Source organism: Macaca fascicularis, chromosome 2 (genome assembly GCF_037993035.2).
Source record: "Macaca fascicularis isolate 582-1 chromosome 2, T2T-MFA8v1.1".
Classification (NCBI taxonomy): Eukaryota; Metazoa; Chordata; class Mammalia; order Primates; family Cercopithecidae; genus Macaca; species Macaca fascicularis.
In genome coordinates, this window is record NC_088376.1 from 160,265,482 (window position 1) to 160,281,791 (window position 16,310).

Below are 16,310 nucleotides of genomic sequence, written 5' to 3' on the forward strand. Positions count from 1 at the left end.
TTTTTCTCGGGAGTCAGGAGACCCTGGAAGAAGTTTCTCCTACTTCTTCCCTCTCCTGGTTGGGTAGAGATGTGTCTGAGAGCATGTGGATGGATGGTGTCTCCGAAATGCCCCACACCCACAGGTGCTCCAGGCTTTCACTTGTACTCTTACTGTTTAACCCCTGCTAGGTAAAGCGCATAGATCGCAGAGTGAGATCTGCCCTTTCCTTTCCCTGGCCATGTGGCCTCCTCCCATGCTGACATCTTCTTCCCAAAGCCATTGAAAAGTCTCTGTGATCCTTCTGCTTTTGCCCTGGAGTCCCTGACCCGTGGGCTGCTGGGCTTCTCAGAGTCACTTTGCTATCAGCGCTGCCAAGAAAGGACACGGGAACTCTTTTTTTCTTTGCAAACAGTGGTGGGTCCCCGCTTTGAATGTGCGCAAAATGAAACACCATAAGGCTGGAGAACCACAGCCTTGGGAACCCAGGGACCCTCTGTTATAGCCTGGATCCCTGCCTATCCATTAAAACCCTTCCCCTTGGTGGTTACAGTTTTGTTTTCAGCTTGGGCTGCGTCTGGGAATAAGGAGGCCTAGGAGGTCGCCACATGCTTCCCGTATCCATAACGGGTTCTCAGCGATCTGTTTTGCCATCACAGGGATGCCCATCTTCCTGGAATTCCTAACATGCCTGCGATTGTGTTTTCTCTCCTTTGTGATAGTATGGTCTTTGCTTATATCTCCCTAAGTTTCCTACGATGAGTATGTTTTGACAAGATAACCTCTGAGGTCCCACTGGGAACATTTCCAACTTTCCAGAAGGTTGTGTGTGGGAAAACTCTGTGGTGCGCCCCACCCCCACCCAGTATACTCCAATCCTTTGGAGCTTGTCTGAAATCTAAGGCAGGGCTGAAGGACCATGATTCTGACTCATCTGAGATTTTCCTTCTTACAACTCACTCAGTAATCACGGCATAGAGGGTGCAGCAGTGTTTAGGTCAAGGTTTCTCAACAGCAGCACATTGAAAATTGCAGATGGATAATTCTTGGTGGGGCAGAAGGGGAGTGTCCTATGCCTTGTAGGAAGTTTGGCAGCTTCCCTGGCTTCCAACTGTGAGATGCCAGTAGCACCTTCACTTGTGACAGCCCCAAATGCCTCCAGACATTGCCAAAGGTCCCTCAAGGGCAAAATTGCTCCTGGCTGAGAACTACTGGTTCAGGTGAACACTGCTGCTGCTACATCTTCTCCTTGGGCCCCCATGTGGCCTTTGGTCCCCTGAGACTCGGTCTCATCCTAGCCAAGTGAAGTGTAACCATGTCTGGCCTAAGAGTGCAAAGGCTTGGGTTCTGGGCTTGTGTGTGATCTTGCTCACGTTCTCACCCAATCCTGACTGGAGAATCACTTCTCCCAGCCTCCACCAACCTCCAGCTCTTTCTAGTGGAAATGCGGTGGTGAGTCTCGGCTACTGGTTTGGGTCCTCCATCTGTGCAGTGTGAAATCTGGGAAGGAAAATCCCACTGTGGGGTACCACTGTTCCTTCTTGACTCCTGCTCAAAAGCTAAAAGTGCCATCAAGGCCAGGATGGGCGTAGCATCCAGAGCATGTGTGAGCATACACACGCGTGTGCATATATTTACACATACACTTGCTGGCAGCATTCTGGGTCCTGTACTGAATGTGAATGATATGGAGGTGAGCCCTGCCCTGGGGAGCTGTTGAGTGAGACAGACATCATGTTCTGCACCAATAATGAAATAAATCAATTGAGAGGATTCTGTACCTTGCTTGGATTAAGTCTCATCCTAAAGGCAAAATAATTCTGAGGAAGAGTAAGCAGAGGAGAAGAGCCTCTTGAGTTTCTTGTTATCAGAATCCCTGTGGGGTCACAGGGGTCCTGTTCTTCATCGGTCCAGGAGGGCTCCGTGAAGGAGACATTCCAGAACCTATGATGTGAACAGGTGGCAGTGTGGTTGTGTGTGTGCATGTGTGTACATGTATGTCGTATATTGTGAAGCCCTCGAGTCCTTCTCTTACCTGACAGTGAGTTTGGGGGGCAGGTAGAGAAGACAGCTCAGGAGCGCCCTTGTCTCCTCCCAGGCAGGCAAAGTTACTCCTTGGTGAGAACCACTGGTTCAGGTGAACCCTGCTGCTGCTGCTACATCCTCTCCTTGGGCCCTCATGTGGCCTTTGGCCCCATAAGACTGGGTCTCAACATGGCCAAGTATTTGGCCAAGGGCAAAATCCTTCTGTGTAGGAAGTATTGCCTCCTGTGTAGGAAAAAAGGCGCTGCCCTTCTTTCCATGTCTCCCATTGACTGTGCAGAAACTTGTCCCCAGAGCTGGAGGGCAGGATCCCCAGCTGCCCCTTAGCAGAGGAGGGACTGATAGGAAGCCTCATGTTGCAGAGAAGTTATTGGCCAAAATCCAGTTTGTGGAAGGGAGCTGAGAGGTGCTCCAGGTGCCACAAACCAGCAAATCATCTCTTAATCAGCCTGCTGGGCTTTGAAATGCCTTGTATGATCTATTTCAGCAGATTTTATCTCTAATGATGCTCGATACTGGTAGGTAAGTTTACAATCTCTAAACAGCATCTAAAGAACAGGGACAGGGAGGTGGCTGGACAGTGCTGCCTGGGATCTTTAGTCACCCCAGACAAGCCACAGCATATTGTTTTTAGGGCCCTGAGTCTTCATGGTCTCTGCCTAACTACGCAGAATCAGTTTGCCCCCAGCAACTGTTTGGGAGCCTTCACCTTTCTCTTTTTCTGACCTTTACTCCCCCAAGGAACCAATTTTCTCTGAATAGCTCAATGGGCATTGGAGTAAGGGAGAGAAATCTCCCCAGATGGACAGCTTTGGGGTAATAAGCAACTCTGTGATTTGCACCTTTCCAACCTCTAGGGTGTAATGCTCTGAGGTTTGCAGTTTCATGGCCCCAGGACAGAGCTGGGTCACATCTACCGTGTGTCTATTCTGTTCTGTGCTGGTCTGTGAAACTTCCAAAAGTGACATGAGGATTACCCAACGTGGAACAGAGACAGAGAGGTCCTTCAGAGGCCCTCGTGGGCTGCCGTAGAAGGCACAGCACATGTCCATGAGACCAGGTGCAGAATCAGGAAGCCTTCCCAGAACCCTGGTGGGCCAGTCCAGGGTCGACTATGAGGGGAAGGTTCAGAGCCAGGACACTGCCTCTGCAGTCTCAGCGCAGCTCTGCACTTGGGACCTTTCTCCCCACAACTAAGCCTGGCAACATCAGGCAGCAGACCCCAGCTCACAGCCTTCCCTGACCCGCCAGCAGCCTCTGTGTGGCTGCTGGGAATCTGCAGGGGCTCTGAGCCTCCCATCTGAAACTGATGGGACAAGGGGCCATCTGTGGACAATAGGAGCTTCTCATAGGGTTAGGGATTCCAAGACCGGTCTCCCAGAGCAGGGGTGTGGACTCTCTCAGAACATACGCTGGTTAGATGCAAAAAGATTGTTTTCCCCTAGCAGAGCAGGGAGAAAGATGTGGAGGGGACATTTTGGAGAAGAGGGACTCCTGTCCATACTGTGCCAATTAGCAACAGACACCCCACTGGCCATCCCCAACTGGTGGGATTACACAGGTGGGATTCCTCTTGAAGTACACTGATGGCAGAGCCTGTTTCTCCAGAGCAGAAGGGCTGCATTCATGCCTGCATTCATTTCTTTATCCAACTTTTACCAAGTGCTTACCAGGCTAGAGCTAGGTGATGTGTCTCTGGCTTTGAGGAGCTCCCAGTCTCGAGGAGGATGAGGCTGATGTGTCTCGAGGAGGTGTGGTAGCCCTCACGGGCATGAGAGCCCAGATGAGGTGAGATTAATTGTTTTTTCTGGCCATTCTCCCAGCAGAGCTTTCCAGGCCCCACCCCAAGGCCTTAGGAGATAACAGATGTGAGGTCAAGTCACAGCTGGAAGCAGCAAGCTTGCTCCCAAACTGCCAAGTCCTAGAGAGACTTATTAATATCTGCCCTCCAGGGCTGGCAGGAGGCTCCCCAGTGTCCCTTAATTGTTCACTCTGTGTTACTTGCTTTCCGTAATCTATGTGCTCCCGCTCTTCCTCCTGCTGCTGTCTGCCTGTCCAACTGGTCACTTTATCCTCAGTTTCCCATTCCGCCCCTCCAGTGGGATCCGGGTGGTTGGGGTTCTATAGACTCAACCTTAGCACATGGAGGATATAGACGGTGTTTGATTTTAGCAGAGTATGGGCTTTGTCCTATCCCTTCTGCCTCACCTCCACACTGGGGTTTCATGCTAGAGCTGGGTGCCACACCTTCTTTTCAGGAAACCTGGCTGTGAGTTCCTGGCTCTGCCATTAAAGCCCTATCGCCTCAGTTTCCTCAACTACAAAAGGAGGGGTTTTCTAGAACAGTTGTTCTCCCAGTGTGTTCCTTGCACCATAGCACAGCATCACTTGGGGACTTGTTAGAAATGCAGATTCTCGAGTCTCACCCCAGATGGAGAATCAGGATCTCCGTGGCTGGGGGCCAGCAGCCAGGGTTTCTGCATGGCTTCTGGGTGGTTCTGATGCAGCTCAGGTTTGAAGACCACTACTCTTGCACATCTCTGGGGCCCCCTTCCAACTGCACTTCTATGGCTGGTCTCAGCATTTTCCAACTTGCGGTAAGTAACCAGTGACGTGCAAAGATCCAGTGACCACATTCTGGAGCACTGCCAGCTATTTTGCAGGTATCATAAAATTCTCAAAATTGAAAACAAAAAAATCCAAAAAACCCAACCCCAGCAAAACCCACTCCTTATGTCCTGATTTTTCCCGAAAGGGATTCAAGGTAGTTTACATCCCCATTAATTTCAGTGTCTGTCTTCTCCCAGTCCCTGTCAGGAGGAGGCTGCAGAAGTATCTGTGCAATCCTGTGACCAATACAGGGCGTCCGTCCGTAGCACACACCATGGCCCAGCAGCATAAACACTCCTGCCCTTCCAGGACCTCTGGGGAGAGTGGTGCCTCAGTGATTTTCATGAGGGCTCTGTCCCCAGAGCAGCAGAATGCCCTAACATCCCTCTCCTGCTGCTGGCATTTAGCCCATTGCTGAGTTAATTCGAGCAGTGCTAATAACCAGTTTGAGGGAGAGGACCTCTTGCAGACCCCTAAATCCTACTCACTGGGGTGCTGATAACAGGATAAGAATCCTGCCCGGCCACCTGCAGCCATTCAAAAACGGCACGTAAAAGGCCCGCCGCTGGCTGGATTCTGTGGAGATAGCAAAAGAGGCAGACCTTTTGTCCCTGTCCTTTGTGAACCCATGTACGGGGGGAAGAAGACTGCATGTTCAATGTTTAGTAGAGTTTCCCCCCTGGCCTGCATTTTTCCCTTCCCAGGACTTCCCCTCTCCAAGCTTTCTCTCTCTCTCTCTGTCTCTCTCTCTGTCTCTCTCTCTCTCTCTCTCTCTCTCTCTCTCTCCCCCCTGTCTTCCCGGTATCACTTTCCTGGAGGTCCTCAAACCCCAGCCCATCTGGCTTCACTGGGTCAGGCACAGCATCCCTTTTTCCACAGGTTCTGTGAGGGCCCAGCCCCAGCTGAGACCTTTCCTGGCCTCTCTCCGGTCTCCAAGGAGCCTGCAAGAAATGCAGCCTGAGAAAACAGCCTCCCTTCCCTTCCCCCACCTCTCTGTTCTTCTTCCCCACAGTCCCGGGCCCCACACAAGCTCCCCAAGGCCTGCTAGCTCATGGCCGTCCTAAACTCATGTTTTATGCAGGAACATCCCCATTCTCATGGAAAGTGCAGCAAAGTTTGGGAAAGAATTTCAAACCTCTTTTGAAGATGGTGGAGCAAATGCAGGGTTATAGGGTTAACTTCAGCTGAGAGTTTTTTCTTGGCTGAATGGACACCCCCTTGGCAAGTGTGTGTGTGTGTGTGTGTGTGTGTGTGTGTGTGTGTGTGTGTGTGTGTTCTTTCTACCCAGCATTTGCATTGCAGGGAAGTAGGGGGAAGACCAGCACACTTACACACCACACACACACCCCCCCCAACATACACACACACACACACACACACACACACACACACTCTCTCTCTCTCTGGGCCTGCCTCATCTCCCAGTGCCCCCTCCTGCCTCTCTTGCCTTATAGGGAGCAACAGGAGTGACTTGTCTTGGATTTAAACATTCTTTGGAAGCACAGGGAAAAAAGATCATTTGTTTCTCAAATATTAGAAGGAAGATGAAAATTTGTGTGCAACTTTGGTTTTGGTGATTTTTCAGAAGATCTCATGTCTCTTTGTTTCAAAATGTCAAAAATGGTTGTATATAATTGATTTAATAAAAATGAAACTATCTTGTTGGGTAGATCAAATTGTATGTTGCAGTTTGCTCTGCTAATAATTTCAAGTTTCCCATTATAAAAGCACCTGTGCTTTCAGAAGTCTCGCATGCACTGTCTTCTGACACTTTTTAATAAGCAGGCAAAGCCTTGAAGAGAAGAAACCATCTACAACACACTTAGAGTAAGACAAAGGACAGTATTATGCTTTCTGGACTTGGTGTTGGCAAGAAACAGAAAAGCACTTATTTTCAGAAAAGGAATTGTGAAAAGAAAGGAGAGGAAAACCTTTAAATCTCATTGAACACAATTTACTCCATAGAATTTTATCTAATCAGCCTCATTCTTTGAGCCATCACCTTGAGTCATATTTGATTCTTCTAACACTTCGTTTTTATCATCTTCCCGGAGTCCTGAAAACTGAAGATTTGCCTAAATTGGGACAAGCTTCTCTCTCTTTTCACATGTTAATTTATTTCTTGATTTGGACTATGTTTTTCCAAATATGGCTCCATTTCTTTTCACATGCAGTAGAAGATGGAAGGGGCAGATTGGAACCATAGGCTGGCGTGGCCACCCTGTTGGGGGATGGAATTTTCTTGGGAGATCCCCCAGCTTTCTCCGGGCTCACACCTCCTCCTGCAGGATTCCAGCTATCTGCAGCATTGAGCAGCTGGGCGCTGGGGTTTGGGAGCTTTTGGGGGGTAGATCTGTCAAACACTGTGGCCATTCCCCTTTTACCTCTTCACAGGTCTGCCTCCAAATCCTAGATCCAGTACTTTCATGGAAGCTGAAGTTGCTGGGGACAACATTTTTCTCATTTTTCTTTTTCTTTTTTTTTTAAGAGACACTCTATCACCCAGGATGGAGTGCAGTGGTACAATCATAGTTCACTGCAGTCTCCAACTCCTGGGCACAACGGATCCTCCTGTTTCAGCTGGGACAGAGTAATTAGAACTACAGGCAAGTGCCACCCACCAGGCTAATTTCTTTAAAAAAAATTTTTTTTTTTTAAATTTAGAGACAGGGTCTTGCTATATTGCCCAGGCTGGTCTTGAACTCCGGCTAGAAGCAATCCTCCTGTCTTGGCCTCTCAAAGTGCTGGGATTACAGGTGTGAGCCACTGTGCCTGGCCATTTTTCATTACAGTAATCCATTTTACTTCCTCTGTACTTATAAGTTGAAATGTACTTGGATTCTCAGGAACAATTGATTTTTCTGTAGGTCATTTAGAAAGGAATGTCAAACAAGATGCATCATTATATGCAGACAAAAAGATTGATGTAGCTTTTTTAACTTAAAATCTTACGGTGTAATTTTTAGAAATGGTTGGGGAGCATAAAAATACCCTGTCCTAGACACTTTATTCATTCTAAAAAGTTTTAGGATCCAGAAACGTATTTGAAATCGTATATTTCAAAGAAGTCTTTGGGACAAACAGGGGGAAATTATTTTTTCCCGTATGTGATTTTTCTGGGCCTTTACATTTTCGGTTGTGTCCCTGGGGAACTGCCTATGTCAGACAAATTTAGAATAAAATCTAATTTCCTCTTTCCTTCTCTGAAGCTTTCGTTTTAATTACTTTTTTTTTTTAAGTAGAACTTTTTTTCAATTTAAATTCTACTTCAGATTCAGGGGATACAAGTGCATGCTTGTTACATGGGTATATTGTGTACTGGTGGGGATTGGGCTTCTAGTGTACCCATTACCCAAATAGCAAACCTTGTACCCAATGGGTAACCTTTGTCGTTATTCTTAATGAAAACTATTTGTGATGTGCCCAGGATTCTGCTGTGGGTTTTTGTTGGAGCAGAGGAGCCCCAGAGGGAGAGAGAGCAAAGAGACAAAGACATGGGCCCAAACAGAAGCCACAGACGGACATGAAGAGGCATGGACATATTGGCAGCCCCCGACTGACAAGTGACAGCAAAGGGGGGTTTTAGTGGCAAACCCAGATGCTCTCCTTCTGAGGCCACCCCTGCTGCCCAGAATGGGAGTCACAAGGTTAATGGGAGGGCCTCCAAACACTTTGCCAGGCTTCTTCATTAGCTGTGGAGTTGGGGAGGAGGTGAGGCAGACAGACCTGAGGGGAGGGTTCCCACTGGACCTTCAGAGCCCACCTGCAGCTTCCAATCCCTGAGGGATGGCCCTATGTGAATGAGCTGTAGGTGGTGGGGCGGTGGGGGAGGGGGAGGTGGGGTGGGGAGAGGATGGGGGCGGTGGGGGCATTGGGGGAGTGAAGGAGAAGAGAAGAAGGAAGGTTACTTAGATAACTATGGGCAAGCCCTCCATAGCAAAACGTTGTAGGAAGGAAAAGGCGGCCTGTACCAGCTTTGCTAGCTGGTTATTTCTTTCCTCCTCTGCTCCTCTGCACGTAAGACCAATGATGAAGCTGATGATGAATTTCCTACTAAGAGCCAAACTCTTGGAATGACCTGCCCTTGCTTCTCTCTCCTTCCTCCTCTTTTCCCTATCCCTTACCCTGTCCCTTACCACTCCCTTTCCCTCTGCTTCCACAGCAGGAGTAAGATAATCATAACACTAACATTTGTTGGGCAATTACTGGGTGCCAGGCTCAGGTGAACTGGCCCTGGTCAACCAGGTCCTGCCCAACTCTTAAATTCAATTTGGTAAACATCAGTAGCCTCCAATCTTTAGTGGTAGGTGAGGGCTGTAGGCCTCCTCCTCACCTCATTCCTGGGTTACCATGAAAGTCAATCTCAGGCCAAATTCTGCCTGTTTAAGATATTTATCAGCAAACCAGCACAAAACAGTCACACAGCCTGTTCTGGAAACTCAAGGAAGTCCTGGCTCTCTGATCCTTTAAGTGCTCCAGCAGTACCTGGCCTGAAAGGTTCTCTCGAGGCCTGAAATGTTCCCTCGAGGCCTGAAAGTTTCCCTCGAGGCCTGAAAGGTTCCCTCAAGACAGTTGCCACAGGATTTGGTCAACCATCTGGTGCAGGGATTCTGAGCCTTGGAGGAGATGCTAAAGAAATGGGGGTTGTTCACCCTAAAGGAGAGTTTCATATGGGAGCCTGAATGAAGATACAACTGACTAAACACTTTGATGACTTTTTTTAATTTTAATTTTCAAACTTTGAGATGCTATAAAACAAATATAGAAAACCACACAAAGTAGATGTTTTAGTAATGGGTTATTATAAAGTTAAGCTTTTTACACCATCACCCAAGTCAAGTAATAGGACTCTGTCAGCCATTCTAGAAGCTTCTCTGTGCTCCCCCAAAAGTAGCTTGGCTTTCTTGTGTGTCTTTATAGGGTTTTTCCCCTCCCCTGGATGATTTATTGTGCACAAGGTAAGACTCCAGCTTCCTGAGCTCAGAACAACCCATAATGCATTGAACCTGCAGGAGAAAAAATTTAAGTTAGACTGTAAAAAGAATGTTCAGGATTTTAGAACACTAGAAATCAGTGACATGAGGACAGAGAAAAAAATGAAACAAAACAAAACAAAATCCTTGAGATGACTTAGATGTACTTCTGGTTGGAGGCAGGGAAATAAAGGAGACGAGCCTTAAAGATCACCCCAATGCCTGGAGCTGCCCCTCAAAATTAGACTGGCCACATGCCCCTTGCCTCTTCTGACCAGCAGGAGGTGGAGGAGTGCTACAGGTGGGGTTGGGGGAATGGACACCAGGCTCAGGTGAACTGGCCCTGGTCAACCAGGTCCTGCCCGACATCCCGCAGCCGCCCTGCCTGGCCAGCTGGGGTCTGCCAGGTGTCTATAACCCCTCCTTCTGTGATCAGAGGCATGCTCTTCCTCCTGATGTCTTTAATCCTGCCTCAGCCCGTCAGAGAGAGTGACTCTCGAAAGAGAGAATGACCAGCTGGTGGACAGGCCTGGGATCTGAGCCCATGCCATTCCCGGGTGACCAGGGCAGCCGAACAAATACACTCTGGCCCTAGGCCCAAGGGACATCAGGCAAGGTGCCTGGAGGAAATGGGGCAGTAGAATAAGAGGAGAGTGAATGGTCTCCCTGCTTTTTCTCCATTCAGTGTGTGGTTTCCATGGGACTCTAAAAGTGTTTACAGGCAGCAGACCTGGGGAGTTGGGGGTGGTGCATGAAGGGATCTGGGCTGCGTGGCTGCAGGGACTAGAAAGGGAAGACCAGGGGTTGGTGGGGGAACAGGGGGAGGGCTGGGGCACTTCAAAAAACCAAATAAAAAGTTGGCTATTGAATGCTTTTTGCCAACCGTAGTCAATTCTTAATTATCCCCGTAATGGGCAGGAGCGGTGGCAGGAATCATGCAAAGTAGCAAACAATCCCAAACCATTTAAGCTACATGATTTTTTAAAAGAGAGAGAAGATTTCCCTTCCTAATGATGTCTGGCTCAGGCTGATGTTAAATGAGGGAAGTATTAACAGCGAGCTCCCCAGGGATCGAGGCTAGAGCCAGTGTTATTTAATGTGTTTATGAATTATTTAGCATCCACATTTCCTGATTTTGTGAACCAGTGCTGGGAGGGGGCTGTCAGTCCTCCCAGGAGCCAGAGGAAACCCTCTTCCGGAGACTATGCCCTCACTGGAGGAAATCCTCCACATGGGAAATGAGGAAGGGTTTGGAGGTGTCAGGCTAACCAGCTGCTGCTCGTGGGACACGAGAAGTCAAGAGGCACGACCCTCCACCCTTGTCCTACCTGTGGCTAAAAGGAGTGTGGGTCTCTGCTCTAAAGCATTGCATGGCTCCCAAATTCTCTCTAAATTAAGTGCAGCCAAAGCCCTCCACTGTACGGTCCCAGCCTCTGTTCCTGTCACTCCAGCCCTGACTTGAGGAGCACAGCCTACAGGGGCTGATGACCTGCCATGGTCACGTGGCCAAATGCAAAGCACTTGGAATTATACCCAGACTTCCAACTCAGAGACTCCATCCATCCGTGTCACACCAGATCCTGGTTGCCTTCCAAACCCACATCACCTGTTTCTGGAATGTGACCCCTGCTGCTTCTATCTACTGTCAGGATTCTGTCTATCTCAAGTGCCACCTCCTCGGAGAAGCTGAGAAGCCTTTCCGGCTCCAAAAGTGTTCTGTCTCCACTCAAAAAACAGTGCCTGTGTGCCTCTCTCATGGCTTGGGTCAAGCTCTGCCTGTGTGACAGCTTCGGTGTTCTTGTCTCATTCTGCCTCCAGCATGCTGGTGTGCTGTTCAGGAGTTCGTTGAGAAGCGAGTGGGGACCTCCATGGGAAAGAGTAGGAAGTGAGTGTAGGAAGTTAGATCTGACTCTCATAGGCCAGACATGCTCTCAGGGATGTGCTGACCTTATTTCCCAATGGGACCCTACCTGTTGGTTTTCCCAGGAAGCCGTCAAATGCAGCCTGGCCACACATGAACCAAAGCTGGGGTCATGTCTTTCCCTTGTGGAACGTGGAGCAGCCCTGGGATGGAAGGCCTCCCAAAGTGGGGTGCCCAGTCCCCTACCTCAGCATCACCTGTTGCACGGGACCCAACACAAGCTCTGAGGGGCCTAGGACCCACATTGTAACCAGCTCTTCAGGTGTCTCCTATGTTATGCGCAGGATGGTGTGAGAACTGCTCCCAAAGGGAGGGAGGGCAGGCCCCTGCAATTCGTGGAGGGCAGTTGGAGGGGGTGCACAAGCACATGTCTATTTAACACACACCAGCCTGCAAGAGCCAAGTGTGTGTTCGTGCCCACATTTATGGGTGCCACTCCAGTAACCATGTCCGTTCTTTCTTTGCCATGTCCTCAAAGCGCTACCTGGTGACATACTTTAAAAAATAACTTAGGGATACATGCTACAACATGGATAAACCCTGAAGACATTATGCTAAGTGAAATAAGCCAGACACAAAAGGGCAAATACTGTAAGAGTCCACTGATATGAAGAACCTACAGTAGCCAAATTCAGAGACAGATAGTAGGATGGTGGTTCTCAGGAGCAGGTGGGGAGTGGGGCTTGGGGAGTTACTGTTTAGTGGGCAGAGTTTCAGCTGGGACAGTTGAGTGGGTGCTGGAGATGAATGGTGGCGATAGTACACAGCAGCGTGAATTCACTTAAAGATCCTGAACTGGACACTGAAAGATTGTTAAAATGGTAGATTTTGTGTTATGGATAATTCACCACAATAAAAATAATAATAATTTGGGTCATTGCCCAAATGGAAGAGCATCCAGGAAGAGCATGGCTGGCCAGAATTATTGGCCTTGGTCCTGGTCTTGAAGCTCTCCAGGGAAGCTGACCATCAGTCACCACTGCCCACCCCAGCATCCCTGAAACAGGGAGTGCTTCCTTGGTCCTTTAGATCCACAGCAGAATACATCATCCTGGGACTGGGATGGAGTTTTGTGTCTTGGGTCAGAAACTGGCTTAAGAATGACACAGAAGAGAAATGATACTTTTCGGGTGGGGGATGTCAGTGGCAGAGTCCAGTACAAAATGTAGGTAACATCAGCAGCTTCCAAGTGATGAAATGTCAGGCAAGCTGTTGCATATGGCCCAGATAAGTATAGCATCCCTTCACCCTGGATATGCAAGGCCACACACTTAGGGGAAAATCAGTAAAGTCATATCCACAAATGGGGAGTTGCCAGTGCTCTGACATAACCCAGTAAATCTAAGGATGTTAGAATGTAAATCTAAGGATGTTAGCTGTTAGAATGTTCCCTTAAAGGTTTTGAGCGCATATGCTGGTTTGGCCAAAACAAACAGCCAGAGAGCCGGGCATTATTGCAGGGGGGTTGGAGACAACATGGTCCCGGCCTTGGGGAAACCAGGTGGATGGCCTGTTGTTCCTTCTTTAAGGGATTGTCTTTCTGGATTTAGTTGAAAAATCTACCAGGATCCCAGGACAGAAAGGAGACAGTGAGGGGGGGACATCCCAATTGTGAATGCCCCTCTCCCTTAAGGCTGCCATAGGGTGACATGTAGATTTCATCTCCAAGTCCCTGAAATCAGAACAAGAGAGAAGGGGAGCCCTTGAAGGCAGCCAAAAGAAACTGTAGCACAAATGAAAGTAAGTGCTATTTACACAGCAGGTAGTAAACTTATGTGGAACTGGGAACCCCCAGAAGTGGCACAAGCTTAATCCGGGAAGAGAGTTGCGGAGGATGTGGAAGCGTTTGTGGATGGCAGGTTGTTTGGCTGGCTCTGCAGGCCATGTCAGGCAGAAAAGCATTTCTTCCTGGAGACACCCAGGTGATCTCAGAGACAGAGGGGCTCTCCGCTGCTCCCATCCTGAATGTTCTCCTCGGCGGGTCTTTCCACTGTCCACGTTCACCTTGCCTTGTCCTGAAAGCGATGGTGTCTCTGGTCATCCTCTCTCAGTTATAACCCTTCAGACACCTGAGGACTTTGGTTCTTCCCCCACCTCCCATCCCATTTATCCCATTGTTCCTTTCCAGCCTGCAGAGCCCCAGTGCTTTGTCCTTTCTTGTCAAGGCATTCTTTGTGTCTTGCGTCTCCCTCTTTGAACCGCCTTCCCAGTTGCTGTGCGATGGCTCACAGGGCAGGCTGAAGATGGCCAAGCAGGACCTGGGCAGGAGGACGGGCATGAAGGGAGCCAGGTGGCATTTGAGGTCACACAGAAGGGGTGGAAACAGAGCAGCCCAGAGCTGCAGGACGTGGTAACAGGGGTAAAAGAGGCCTGGAAGAGGGGCAGCCACTAGTCTCCTCTCCTCTTGCTTTACCCTTTGCTCAGTTGAGCTGAACATGCATTTATTGAGCACCTACTTACTCCCCATCAGGCAAGGCCCTGAGGATGAATGCCCCTTCTGACACGAAGCTGGCTGCCCATGCCTCTCCCCTCCTGGAGGCTGCCCAGCGGAGGGATCCCCCTCCAGCCTTCTATCACGATGAAATGTTTAGAACGCTGGTCCTGGGAGATGGACCTAACTCACCACCAAGAGTCTCTTTCTGCCCAGATGCTGTCATTCTCTGGCAGTTACCTATTTAGCTGTAAGGTTTTCAGGGACATAACTCTGACCACCAGTCTATGGGAGTCTATTAAAAACAAACAAACAAACGAAACAGCTCTGTCATCATGGGCTTGTACAACCCAGGGTTGATTTTCTTCCTCTCTGAAGTGTTTGGGATGCTGCGCGGGTCCCTGTGGCCCTACGCCCTGCCTCCCCAGCCGGCCTGTGAACATTCAGCTGCTCGCTTCCCCAGCTGAGTGAGCGGTTCTTTTCAGGGGCAACCGACTGCACATAGATTCCTGAGCCATGATCTCATCGGCTCATGAGAGGCCGAGCACGTCCACCCCACCGACTCGCATGGGACAGAGAAGGGCACCCTGGGGCCCAGGTGGGGCTAGGCCTGGTTCAAGGGTTTGCCCTTTGGGTTAGTGCCAGGGCTGGTGGAGTTGCCCACTGCCTGCAGCTCTGTCTCCTGTGTCTGTCTGTAAACTCAGCTGTGGGTCCCTGCCTGGGGGCAGGACTGGCTGGCTGGCTCCCCATCTGCCATCACTCCACTGGGGGCCATTCACAGAGCCCCTAGGACACAGTCTTGCAGAGCTGGTCTGGCCCTGGCTCAGATGCCTTCCTGCCCACACTCCTACCTCCAACATCCCTTTAGTCGGCAAATATTTATTGAGTGACAACTGCTGTGCTTCCCAAAGTGGGCCCGTGGAGCCCTCGGATCCCAGCCATCTGGAGCGGTGGCTAACATGCTGGCTCCTGAGCACTGTGCCAAACCTGGCGCATCAGAATCTCTGGGGTGGGGCCTGGAGACCTGCATTTTAATTGGTTCTCCCCAGTGAGACTTTTGTACTCTAATGTTTGAGACTTGCTGACCGTGATGGTTAATTTTATATGTTAATTTGGGTGGGCCACTGTGCCCAGATATTTGATCAGACATTATTCTAGTGTTTTTGTGAGGGTGTTTTTGGATGACATTAACATTTAAATCCTAGGAGCATGAGAGGCTGGCTAGGCAGAGCTGTAGTCCCTGTTGCCAGCCCTGACTCTTCTCTGGGTAGAGGGTTCTGATCCTGGTGCTCTCCATAAGACACGACTGAGTTCTAGGAGTGCCAGACTTAGCAAGTAAAAATGTAGGTTGTTCAATTACATTTGAATTTCAGGTAAGCAACAAAGAGTATTTCAGTATGAGTATGAGTATGTCTCATGCAATATTTTGGATACACTTATACTAAATAATTATTTGTCATTTATTTGCAATTCGTTTATTATTCAGTGATCCTGCAACAGCTCTGGACACCTTCCTCTCCAGCATGGAGTCAGGGATTGCTTTCTGTTAATCATATGACCCTTTACAAAGGGCTTTCTCAAATGTGATCTCATTCAGTCCTCGTAAGAGTGGGACAGGGAGGCATAGTAGGCATCATCCTTCTCCTCCTCCTCATTTCACAGCAGGAGCTGAGCCTAAGAGACTGTCAGTTTCTCACCTGTGATGAGAGAGGCCCTGACTTCACAGTGTAACCATCTGGAGGGCTTTTCTTCTTTTTCAAGACAGAGTCTCACTCTGTCGCCCAGGCTGGAATGCAGAGGCCCGATCTTGGCTCACTGCAATCTCCGCCTCCCCAGTTCGAGCAATTCTTGTGCTTCAGGCTCCTGAGTAGCTGGGATTACAGGGGTGTGCAACCGTGCCTGACTAATTTTTGTATTTTTAGTAGAGACTGGGTTTCACCATGTTGGCAAGGCTGGTCTTGAACTCCTGACCTCAAGTGATCTGCCTGCCTCGGCCTCCCAAAGTGCTGCAATTACAGGCGTGAGCCCCCGTACCTGGCCCCGGAGGGCTTTTAAATCACTCAGATGTGTTTGTGTGATGTGTTTGATGTCTGCAACTTACTTTGAAATGCACCAAAAAATAAAATGGATGAATGCATGGGTAGACAGATGTGTGATAAGGGAAATACAGCAGAATGTTGGTAATAGAATCTAGATGGCGGGTATACCAGTGTTCACTGTGCAGTCTTTTAACTGCTTTGTATGTTTGAAAATATTCTTAATAAAATGTTGGGAGAAAAAAAAACATGGATGCACAGGCCTAACCCCAGATCAATTAAATCTGAATCTCTGCAGGTGAGGCCCAACCAGCTGT

At 49.1% G+C, this 16,310-nt stretch overlaps 1 protein-coding gene across 12 annotated transcripts in view; it reads left to right on the plus strand.

Annotated features, from left to right (window-relative positions):
- Positions 1-16,310, plus strand: part of SEMA5B (semaphorin 5B) — a 120,730-nt gene that overhangs the window by 35,953 nt on the left and 68,467 nt on the right. The window lies entirely within an intron of this gene.